The following is a 12,611-nucleotide window of genomic DNA, read 5'->3' on the forward strand; positions in this document are numbered from 1 at the left end:
CATTTTTGAAGGACATTTTTCTCAGGTCTATTAGTCTTGCTTGGCAGGTCTTACTTTTCTTTTAGCATTTTGAGTTTACAGTCTCACTCAGCAAACCCTCTGCAGTGATGTGAGGTTTCTCCTGAGAAAGCTGCTGATAGAAAACCTTGTGGGCATTCCCATGTATGTGAAGAGTGTTCTTCCCTCTTCAAGCTTTTAGGATTCTTTCTTCTATTTTGAATATTTGATTATGATGTGTCTCAGGAGTTTTTCTTTGGGATGCTTTCTCAGAAATAGGGGTCCTCTGATCATTGTGAATCTGAATGTCCACACCCCCTAGCCTTTCTTTAAAATCTTTCCTTCAGTCTTTCTCTGGTTTTAGAGACTAAATTTTTATTTATGAGTATACCCTATTTTTTTACTGGCACCCTATGGGGTTAATGCTTTTTACCTGTTTTTCCACTTAAACTAAATAATTTTCCATGACCAACATTTAAATTTGTTGATTATTCTGCATAATATATAGTGCTATTTTTCACTTTGATTTCTGTCTTTATATTCTTTAACACCACGATTTCTGTTTGGCTCTTTGCAATTGCTGACTTTTTTTTTTAATGAATTTTTCATTGTATCCAGACATTGCCATCCTAATTTGTATATTAATTAATTTTTCCCTGAATGTCTCTGAGATTATTGAAGATGCTTATTTTAATTATTTGTCAAGCAAGTAGATTTGGATTACTTTGAACTTTGTATCACTGGGACACTATTAATTGATTTACTCAGTTTTGATGATTGTGTATGCCTGATTTTTCTGTTTCCCTGAAGTCATGTGTTACTATCCATGCATATAGAGGAGGCAATACTTCTTTAAAAGCAGTTTTCAGTAGGCAAGATTTTATCTTGTGCCCTTAAGCAGATATGACTACCTCCAGCATTTGAATGTGATTGGATCTAGGACATATGTCAGCTGTTGGATCTTCATTGGAGTCTCACTGGTGGTCTGTTGTTGCTCATAGCCTGAGTGGATGTTTGCCCTCTTTAGAACTTAGGGATGCTTTACTTGGCATCTTATTACAGATTTGGCACTGTGATTGTGGTCTTCCTCAGGATCTTCAAATGCTGAGCAAGCTACCACAAACATGGATGATTATGGCTCCATTTAGGTCACAAGAAGGATCCTTACAGTCCACAGAATAAGTGTTTGTGCAGGCATTCATGACTTGTGTGTATAAGAAATACAATAGTACTCTTTGGATACAAAGTGTCCATCTACCCACAAATCTCATATATTGAAAAGTCAACTGGTAGACCTCCTCATGGAATTATTATTGGATCATGAATATATTGACTTAATTGATTGTTTAATTATGATGCCAGTTTTGGGTGTATAATTTAATGACTTTTGCGAAAGGTGATACCCAGTCGACGTATGTCAGTAGAGGCATCATTTTGAATATTATATCTTGTTCCTAGGCTCTGGATGTCTCTTAATTGTGTTCTGGTAACTATGAGATCATTTCCTCTCTGCCATTATTTTTACCTTGAGGATTCTGTCTCTCCTAGACTCAGCAGCAGTAGGACCAGTAGGCTTTGGCCTGAAATCTTTACAAGCATGAGCCAAAATAATTTTTCCCTTCCTTAAAATTTCTCTGTAGATAATTTCATACTAATAAAAATTCTGACTAATAAAGTTTCCAAGCTTGTCTCTGGAAATAGCAGTAGTCATATTTTATGTCAGGTCCCTAACATCTCAAACCATGGTTAAAGGATGTTAGAATCAAATGCAAAGATTGAACTTAAGGCATATCTACTGGTACAAAGACAATGCTTTTCCCTCTCAGATTCTGGGTAGGTGAGGCCACTCTTAGATATGAGTGAAGTAGGGGGTCCATCTTCATCATCTTAACAGCAGGTTTTTAAGAAGAACTTTTTTCCTTCCTTAGTCTTAACTTTATTCTACTATATTTTCGTTCTGCCCTTTTTCAATTTCATGGCTACTTTTTCTTTTTTACTAATATATATGCATATATATTATATATGTGTACACAAATATACAAATATATACTCCTAAATATATGTTCAGTTTGTACAATGTACAATGGTACCTGCCCGTGGGCTGGAGTACCAGAGGCTTTCCACAGAAATCTCTGGGCAAGCCTAGTGCCAGCGAAGGGAAGCGATTCGAGCAGGGAGGGGAAGTCACTTCCCTGCTTCTGCTGTGCTGGTCGGCTCCACCTCCATCTCTGCTGTGCCATAATTCCGTGCAGCCCTGCACTGAGTCAGGTAGGGCTGGGCCAAAGCTGACTAGCCAGTGAGGAGTGTGCCAGGGCCTCAGGTGGCACTTCACTTCGGGAGATCCGAGATCTCCCCAAGTCTTACAGCTTTTAGGACAAAGGCTCAGAAGATGGAGTAGTTCTCGCACATCTTTTATTGCCTGGATTGGATTTATATACAGTTTTTGGGAATGATTCAGGTTTTGACAGCAGGTACTTCTCTTTGGCTTGGACTGAGAGTTTGGGGAAACCTTATTTGCATGTGGGAGGGCTTGGTGCAGCTGCTACTGATTGATGCCACCTACCTCCCTGAAGTGGGGCTGTGGGAGGCTGTAGTTACATGACAGGAGCCAAGTGACCAGGAGGTGTGGCCGAACTCCTGCCATCCCATGTAGGTGGAAATCACCACCCGCTCCGCCAGGGATCTGGGGTTCCAGACCTTTGCTTGACTGGGGACCAGGCTATCTGTGCACAGCCCACCACCCGACACCCGCCTGTATGTATGTTTTCAGGGTTGCACTGGATAACTAATTAGTGTGCTCTACCCTGGAGAGAGCCAGCTCTGCCATTCTCAACTTTCCTCAGTTGCTTGTAGTGAAATCTAAGTTTATTGATTTTTTACAAAGAAATTACACGTTTGATTCATGTGTTAGAAATCTTTGATTAGCTTAAGGACATGAAGATTTCATAGAAAAGCTATTGTAGGGTTTATCTGTGATGCGTATTGAATATTGGTACAAATCAGGAGTAGAAGTTCATATCTTCATAGGTGATCATCAGTATTTCCAACACAAATTGGTAAGATTATCTGCAATGCTTTTGTACTTTTCAAAACTCAGATGACTGAAAATGGACAGTTCTAATCCTAGTGGCTGCACTCTACTGATTTAACTCTCTTATGCCTAAACTAAGCTATGTTTATTGCTTTATGGTAACAAGTGACGTGACAGCTAGTAGTACAATTCTTAGTATATAATTGTTTTCAAAGTAATTTAGCTATTCTCTATCTTTTTTCATTTTCATATGAATTTTATAATTGTCCTTTTAAAATTAAAAAATATCAAGATTAGATTTCTTAGTGTATTTGAAGTTATACATCTGGTTAGTTTTATTTCTACAAAATTATATATGTTTTATCTCCAGCATATCTTTTCCTGTGGATGACTTATATCTGTTTCAGGAGGACCTGGTTCTTCTTTAAGCAAAGTTATCTCTTCCAGGAGTTTATCAGTCACTAACTCTGTGTGACTTCTAACAAGAGTTACTTTCTTCTCAGAATGTTTGTCCATGACAAGTTGACCACAGCCAGGATCCCCACTGCACACATTTTAAAACCTGGGCCAGGGAAACATTTCTCATCTGAGATGTTAACAATAAAGCCGGTAGCAAACACTAATGGGTTCTTTAAATGACGACTTTCAGAATGGGGTATTAATGTGCGAGTGGATGAGATTAACTTAATGTACAGGGTACTTTATAGGAAATGTTAAGGCCTTCAACTGCATAGCTATGCCTCTGTTCTTCTCCTTCCTCACTTCTCTTTGTCCTCATTAGGAACCCGTGGACTACTTTGACTTCACATTATAATCTTGAATTACCTGTAGCACTGGATATAATAATCTCCACTATTATTTCCTGTATTATCATCTTACCCTCCCTTTATTGCTTCTATTACTTAATACTTGCCCATCGATGTGTTTAGACAACTTCTGAACATGTAATTCAGTAACCAACCCACTCTCCTTGATTTATACCTAAGTGGGAATACGGAAATTGATTGTCTGCAATCTAACAGGATAATTATCATAAAAGGCATCCTTAATTGAGTGTTCAGTGTATGCCAGTCACGATTCTAAATGGCCTGCTTGCATTTTTCTCATCTAATCCTCTCGAGGATGCTAGTAAGTAGGTTTCATTGTTAGAATGTGATAGAAAATAGTTACATTGATATTTAAATACCTTGTCTAAGAACTCACAAACATCTGAGTTATGATTCAAATCTAGGCTGAAAGACTGCAGCACTGGGTTATAATTAAACAGTATGACCTTCAACACAATATCAGTGCTCTTAATTGACAATTCCTCATATAATAAAATGGGGCAAAGTAATAGTCTTTTGAAAGAAATAGTACACTTTTCTGTATAATCATAAGCATTTGGAATGGTTATTAGTTCCATTGCAAGGCCTCAGAATAATACTGGGGAAATTCGGCGAAGACTGAAATACACTACAAAGCAAATCAGAGGCATTGCCTTAAGATTTAGATAGAAACTGACCAGCAATCTCCGAATTGACCTGAAGAAATCAACAGATACTGGCTACAACAATATGCAATTAGAACTAATTGTACTTCACTTAAAAAGAAGATATGTGAGTGGGGGGAAATTAGAGCTATTGGTCAAAGGTATAAAGTTATAGTGGTGCAAAAAGAATCAGCTCTGCGATCCAATGTCTACCCTGGTAATAATTAGTTAACACTGTATTGCAGAGTTGAGATATGCTAAAAGGATCGATTGAAAGAGTTCTAGAGTGCTTCCAGTCATATAGTTTAACAATATCAATTTTCTGATCTATGAACATGGGAGGTCCCCCTTCTTCTAGTCTTACCTTCTAGTTTTTTCTTCACTTTAAAATAATTTTGTTGTAGGAGTCTTCCATTTCCTTGATTAGACTCACTACTAGACTTGAATTTGCTTTTTACAATTATGGCAAATGGGACTGCTGTCATGGTGAACGGGAAAGCTGATGAGTTTTTATCTCGCTACTTTGATGTATTAATTTATCTGTTCGAAGACATTTGATATGATCAGTAAGGTTTACTAAATATAGAATCCATCATCTGCAAGCAAGGATAATTTGGCTACCTTCTCTTCTATTTATTCATCTTATTTTTTTCTCTTGTCTCATTGCTCTGGCTAAAGTTTGAAACACTGTACTGATGGTGAAGAAGGAAAGCCTACTTTATAGCTCACCTTAAAGTAAATGTCTTAAGTGCTTTTGCCATTCATTATGATATTGGCTATAGGTTTTCCTATATGGCCTTTAATGTGTTAAAGTATGATTCTACTTTACCTATTTTATTCAGCTTAACCATTTTCAAGGTTTCTTATTATGTACATTGAGATGAACATAGGAGTTTCCTCGACTATATTTACATGTGTTATTCCCTTCCTTGATTTATGTCAAACTTTCTCAAATCTTCAGAATGAGACCATGCTATATGAGGTCTTAATGAATCATCAAATTTGATTTTTGAATATTTCATTGAGGATTATTTGCATGTGTGTTCATTAAGAATATTTGCTTATGCAGATTTTCTCTTTTTTTTTTTTTTTTTTTTTCCATTTTTTATTAGGTATTTAGCTCATTTACATTTCCAATGCTATACCAAAAGTCCCCCTTACCCACCCACCCCCACTCCCCTACCCACCCACTCCCCCCCTTCGGCCCTGGCGTTCCCCTGTACCGGGGCACACAAAGTCTGCATGTCCAATGGGCCTCTCTTTCCAGTGATGGCCGACTAGGCCATCTTTTGATACATATGCAGCTAGAGTCAAGAGCTCAGGGGTACTGGTTAGTTCATAATGTTGTTCCACCTATAGGGTTGAAGATCCCTTTAGCTCCTTGGATACTTTCTCTAGCTCCTCCATTGGGAGCCCTGTGATCCATCCATTAGCTGACTGTGAGCATCCACTTCTGTGTTTGCTAGGCCCCGGCATAGTCTCACAAGAGACAGCTACATCTGGGTCCTTTCGATAAAATCTTGCTAGTATATGCAATGGTGTCAGCGTTTGGATGCTGATTATGGGGTGGATCCCTGGATATGGCAGTCTCTACATGGTCCATCCTTTCATCTCAGCTCCAAACTTTGTTTCTGTAACTCCTTCCATGGGTGTTTTGTTCCCACTTCTAAGGAGGGGCATAGTGTCCACACTTCAGTCTTCATTTTTCTTGAGTTTCATGTGTTTAGCAAATTGTATCTTATATCGTGGGTATCCTAGGTTTTGGGCTAGTATCCACTTATCAGTGAGTACATATTGTGTGAGTTCCTTTGTGATTGTGTTACCTCACTCAGGATGATGCTCTCCAGGTCCATCCATTTGGCTAGGAATTTCATAAATTCATTCTTTTTAATAGCTGAGTAGTACTCCATTGTGTAGATGTACCACATTTTCTGTATCCATTCCTCTGTTGAGGGGCATCTGGGTTCTTTCCAGTTTCTGGCTATTATAAATAAGGCTGCTATGAACATAGTGGAGCATGTGTCCTTCTTACCAGTTGGGGCTTCTTCTGGATATATGCCCAGGAGAGGTATTGCTGGATCCTCCGGTAGTACTATGTCCAATTTTCTGAGGAACCGCCAGACTGATTTCCAGAGTGGTTGTACAAGCCTGCAATCCCACCAACAATGGAGGAGTGTTCCTCTTTCTCCACATCCTCGCCAGCATCTGCTGTCACCTGAATTTTTGATCTTAGCCATTCTCACTGGTGTGAGGTGGAATCTCAGGGTTGTTTTGATTTGCATTTCCCTGATGATTAAGGATGTTGAACATTTTTTCAGGTGCTTCTCTGCCATTCGGTATTCCTCAGGTGAGAATTCTTTGTTCAGTTCTGAGCCCCATTTTTTAAGGGGGTTATTTGATTTTCTGAGGTCCACCTTCTTGAGTTCTTTATATATGTTGGATATTAGTCCCCTATCTGATTTAGGATAGGTAAAGATCCTTTCCCAGTCTGTTGGTGGTCTTTTTGTCTTATAGACAGTGTCTTTTGCCTTGCAGAAACTTTGGAGTTTCATTAGGTCCCATTTGTCAATTCTCGATCTTACAGCACAAGCCATTGCTGTTCTGTTCAGGAATTTTTCCCCTGTGCCCATATCTTCAAGGCTTTTCCCCACTTTCTCCTCTATAAGTTTCAGTGTCTCTGGTTTTATGTGAAGTTCCTTGATCCACTTAGATTTGACCTTAGTACAAGGAGATAAGTATGGATCGATTCGCATTCTTCTACATGATAACAACCAGTTGTGCCAGCACCAATTGTTGAAAATGCTGTCTTTCTTCCACTGGATGGTTTTGGCTCCCTTGTCGAAGATCAAGTGACCATAGGTGTGTGGGTTCATTTCTGGGTCTTCAATTCTATTCCATTGGTCCACTTGTCTGTCTCTATACCAGTACCATGCAGTTTTTATCACAATTGCTCTGTAGAAAAGCTTTAGGTCAGGCATGGTGATTCCACCAGAGGTTCTTTTATCCTTGAGAAGAGTTTTTGCTATCCTCGGTTTTTTGTTATTCCAGATGAATTTGCAAATTGCTCCTTCTAATTCGTTGAAGAATTGAGTTGGAATTTTAATGGGGATTGCATTGAATCTGTAGATTGCTTTTGGCAAGATAGCCATTTTTACAATGTTGGTCCTGCCAATCCATGAGCATGGGAGATCTTTCCATCTTCTGAGATCTTCTTTAATTTCTTTCTTCAGGGACTTGAAGTTTTTATCATACAGATCTTTCACTTCCTTCGTTAGAGTCACGCCGAGATATTTTATATTATTTGTGGCTATTGAGAAGGGTGTTGTTTCCCTAATTTCTTTCTCAGCCTGTTTATTCTTTGTGTAGAGAAAGGCCATTGACTTGTTTGAGTTAATTTTATATCCAGCTACTTCACCGAAGCTGTTTATCAGGTTTAGGAGTTCTCTGTTGGAATTTTTAGGGTCACTTATATATACTATCATATCATCTGCAAAAAGTGATATTTTGACTTCCTCTTTTCCAATTTGTATCCCCTTGATCTCCTTTTGTTGTCGAATTGCTCTGGCTAATACTTCAAGTACTATGTTGAAAAGGTAGGGAGAAAGTGGGCAGCCTTGTCTAGTCCCTGATTTTAGTGGGATTGCTTCCAGCTTCTCTCCATTTACTTTGATGTTGGCTACTGGTTTGCTGTAGATTGCTTTTATCATGTTTAGGTATTGGCCTTGAATTCCTGATCTTTCCAGAACTTTTATCATGAATGGGTGTTGGATCTTGTCAAATGCTTTTTCTGCATCTAACGAGATGATCATGTGGTTTTTGTCTTTGAGTTTGTTTATATAATGGATTACATTGATGGATTTTCGTATATTAAACCATCCCTGCATCCCTGGAATAAAACCTACTTGGTCAGGATGGATGATTGCTTTAATGTGTTCTTGGATTCGGTTAGCGAGAATTTTATTAAGGATTTTTGCATCGATGTTCATAAGAGAAATTGGTCTGAAGTTCTCTATCTTTGTTGGATCTTTCTGTGGTTTAGGTATCAGAGTAATAGTGGCTTCATAAAATGAGTTGGGTAGAATACCTTCTACTTCTATCTTGTGAAAAAGTTTGTGCAGAACTGGAGTTAGATCTTCTTTGAAGGTCTGATAGAACTCTGCACTAAACCCGTCTGGTCCTGGGCTTTTTTTGGCTGGGAGACTATTAATAACTGCTTCTATTTCTTTAGGGGATATGGGACTGTTTAGAAGGTCAACTTGATCCTGATTCAACTTTGGTACCTGGTATCTGTCCAGAAATTTGTCCATTTCGTCCAGGTTTTCCAGTTTTGTTGAGTATAGCCTTTTGTAGAAGGATCTGATGGTGTTTTGGATTTCTTCAGGATCTGTTGTTATGTCTCCCTTTTCATTTCTGATTTTGTTAATTAGGATTTTGTCCCTGTGCCCTTTAGTGAGTCTAGCTAAGGGTTTATCTATCTTGTTGATTTTCTCAAAGAACCAACTCCTCGTTTGGTTAATTCTTTGAATAGTTCTTCTTGTTTCCACTTGGTTGATTTCACCCCTGAGTTTGATTATTTCCTGCCGTCTACTCCTCTTGGGTGAATTTGCTTCCTTTTTTTCTAGAGCTTTTAGATGTGTTGTCAAGCTGCTAGTATGTGCTCTCTCCCGTTTTTTCTTGAAGGCACTCATAGCTATGAGTTTCCCTCTTAGAAATGCTTTCATTGTGTCCCAAAGGTTTGGGTACGTTGTGGCTTCATTTTCATTAAACTCTAAAAAGTCTTTAATTTCTTTCTTTATTCCTTCCTTGACCAAGGTATCATTGAGAAGAGTGTTGTTCAGTTTCCATGTGAATGTTGGCTTTCTGTTATTTATTTTGTTATTGAAGATCAGCCTTAGTGCATGGTGATCTGATAGGATACATGGGACAATTTCAATATTTTTGAATCTGTTGAGGCCTGATTTGTGACCTATTATGTGGTCAATTTTGGAGAAGGTACCATGAGGTGCTGAGAAGAAGGTATATCCTTTTGTTTTAGGGTAAAATGTTCTGTAGATATCTGTCAGATCCATTTGTTTCATCACTTCTGTTAGTTTCAGTGTGTCCCTGTTTAGTTTCTGTTTCCATGATCTGTCCATTGGTGAAAGTGGTGTGTTGAAGTCTCCCACTATTATTGTGTGAGGCGCAATGTGTGCTTTGAGCTTTACTAAAGTTTCTTTAGTGAATGTGGCTGCTCTTGTATTTGGAGCATAGATATTCAGAATTGAGAGTTCCTCTTGGAGGATTTTACCTTTGATGAGAATGAAGTGTCCCTCCTTGTCTTTTTTGATGACTTTGGGTTGGAAGTCAATCTTATCAGATATTAGGATGGCTACTCCTGCTTGTTTCTTCATACCATTTGCTTGGAAAATTGTTTTCCAGCCTTTCATTCTGAGGTAGTGTCTATCTTTTTCTCTGAGATGAGTTTCCTGTAAGCAGCAAAATGTTGGGTCTTGTTTGTGTAGCCAGTTTGTTAGTCTATGTCTTTTTATTGGCGAGTTGAGACCATTGATGTTAAGAGATATTAAGGAAAAGTAATTGTTGCTTCCTGTTATTTTAGTTGTTAAAGGTGGCATTCTGTTCTTGTGGCTGTCTTCTTTTAGGTTTGTTGAGGGATTACCTTCTTGTTTTTTCTAGGGCGTTGTTCCCGTTCTTGTATTGGTTTTTTTCTGTTATTATCCTTTGAAGGGCTGGATTCGTGGAGAGATAATGCGTGAATTTGGTTTTGTCGTGGAATACTTTGGTTTCTCCCTCTATGATAATTGAGAGTTTGGCTGGGTATAGTAGCCTGGGCTGCAGTTTGTGTTCTCTTAGTGTCTGTATAACATCTGTCCAGGCTCTTCTGGCTTTCATAGTCTCTGGTGAAAAATCTGGTGTAATTCTGATAGGCTTGCCTTTATATGTTACTTGACCTTTTTCCCTTACTGCTTTTAGTATTCTATCTTTATTTAGTGCATTTGATGTTCTGATTATTATGTGTCGGGAGGAATTTCTTTTCTGGTCCAGTCTATTTGGAGTTCTGTAGGCTTCTTGTATGTTCATATGCATCTCATTCTTTAGATTTGGGAAGTTTTCTTCAATAATTTTGTTGAAGATGTTTGCTGGACCTTTGAGTTGAAAATCTTCATTCTCATCCACTCCTATTATCCGTACGTTTGGTCTTCTTATTGTGTCCTGGATTTCCTGGATATTTTGAGTTAGGATCTTTTTGCATTTTCCATTTTCTTTGATTGTTGTGCCGATGTTCTCTATGGAATCTTCTGCACCTGAGATTCTCTCTTCCATCTCTTGTATTCTGTTGCTGATGCTCAAATCTATGGTTCCAGATTTCTTTCCTAGGGTTTCTATCTCTAGTGTTGCCTCGCTTTGAGTTTTCTTTATTGTGTCTACTTCCCTTTTTAGGTCTAGTATGGTTTTGTTCATTTCCATCACCTGTTTGTATGTTTTTTCCTCTTTTTCTGTAAGGACTTCTACCTGTTTGATTGTGTTTTCCTGTTTTTCTTTAAGGACTTGTAACTCTTTAGCAGTGTTCTCCTGTATTTCTTTAAGTGATTTATTAAAGTCCTTCTTGATGTCCTCTACCATCATCATGAGATATGCTTTTAAATCTAGGTCTAGGTTCTCAGGTGTGTTGGGGTTCCCTGGACTGGGCGAAGTGGGTGTGCTGGGTTCTGGTGATGGTGAGTGGTCTTGGTTCCTGTTAGTAAGATTCCTCCGTTTACCTTTCGCCATCTGGTAATCTCTGGAGTTAGTAGTTATAGTTGACTCTGTTTAGAGATTGTTCTTCTGGTGATTCTGTTACCGTCTATCAGCAGACCTGGGAGACAGATTCTCTCCTCTGAGTTTCAGTGCTCAGAGCACTCTCTGCTGGCAAGCTCTCTTACAGGGAAGGTGCGCAGATATCTTGTATTTGGACCTCCTCCTGGCCGAAGAAGAAGGCCCAAAACAGGACCTTTCTCAGACACTGTGTTGCTTTGGCAGTTCCCAGGTGGTACAGACTCTCACCTAAGCAGACTAAATTCCTAAGTTCCTTGGAGTCCCGGGACCAAGATGGCGACCGCTGCTGCTGTGGCTTAGGCCGCCTCCCCTGCCGGGTGGGCACCTGTCCTCCGGTCCGGAAGGTGGCCGGCTGTCCCCGGCCCACACAGGGTGCTGCCTCAGCGCCTCTGTGCTTCTGCCTGTTCCAGAAGCTGTCAGGTTCTCTGGCGCACCCTCTCACCTGTTCAGACTAATTTCCTAAGTTCGGCGGGTCTCGGACCAAGATGGCGACCGCTGCTGCTGTGGCTTAGGCCGCCTCCCCAGCCGGACGGGCACCTGTCCTCCGGTCCGGACGGTGGCTGGCTGTCCCCGGCCCACAAAGGGTGCTGCCTCAGCGCCTCTGTGCTTCCGCCTGTTCCAGAAGCTGTCAGGTTCTCTGGCGCACCCTCTCACCTGTTCAGACTAATTCCCTAAGTTCGGCGGGTCCCGGACCAAGATGGCGACCGCTGCTGCTGTGGCTTAGGTCGCCTCCCCAGCCGGGCGGGCACCTGTCCTCTGGTCCGGAAGGTGGCCGGCTGTCCCCGGCCCACACAGGGTGCTGCCTCAGCGCCTCTGTGCTTCTGCCTGTTCCAGAAGCTGTCAGGTTCTCTGGCGCACCCTCTCACCTGTTCAGACTAATTTCCTAAGTTCGGCGGGTCCCGGACCAAGATGGCGACCGCTGCTGCTGTCAGATTTTCTCTTTTTTATTGTGTCTTTTTCAGTTTTAGAGTAAGATAGTACCAGCTCTCTAGGATGAAGCTAGATGTATTCTTCCCTTTCGACTTTACTTACTGCATATTTGAGGATCACCAGTGTTCATTCTTCACTGAAGATCTTGTAAAATCCAGTAACAAATCTTCCCAGCCCAGGACTTTTGTTGTTTTGAAAAACATTTACCCTAGCTTCATTCAATCTTATTGACTGAAATCACATTGCTGTCTCTAAATTTACACAGGTATTAAATGCAGCATGGAAAAATGATCTTAGTGTAAAGTCTGATACTATAAAATTCCAATAGGGGAGGGCTAGGTTTATTGGTACATGCCTCTAATCCCAGTA

The sequence above is a fragment of the Mus musculus genome, chromosome 15, assembly GCF_000001635.26.
Source record: "Mus musculus strain C57BL/6J chromosome 15, GRCm38.p6 C57BL/6J".
Lineage (NCBI taxonomy): Eukaryota > Metazoa > Chordata > Mammalia > Rodentia > Muridae > Mus > Mus musculus.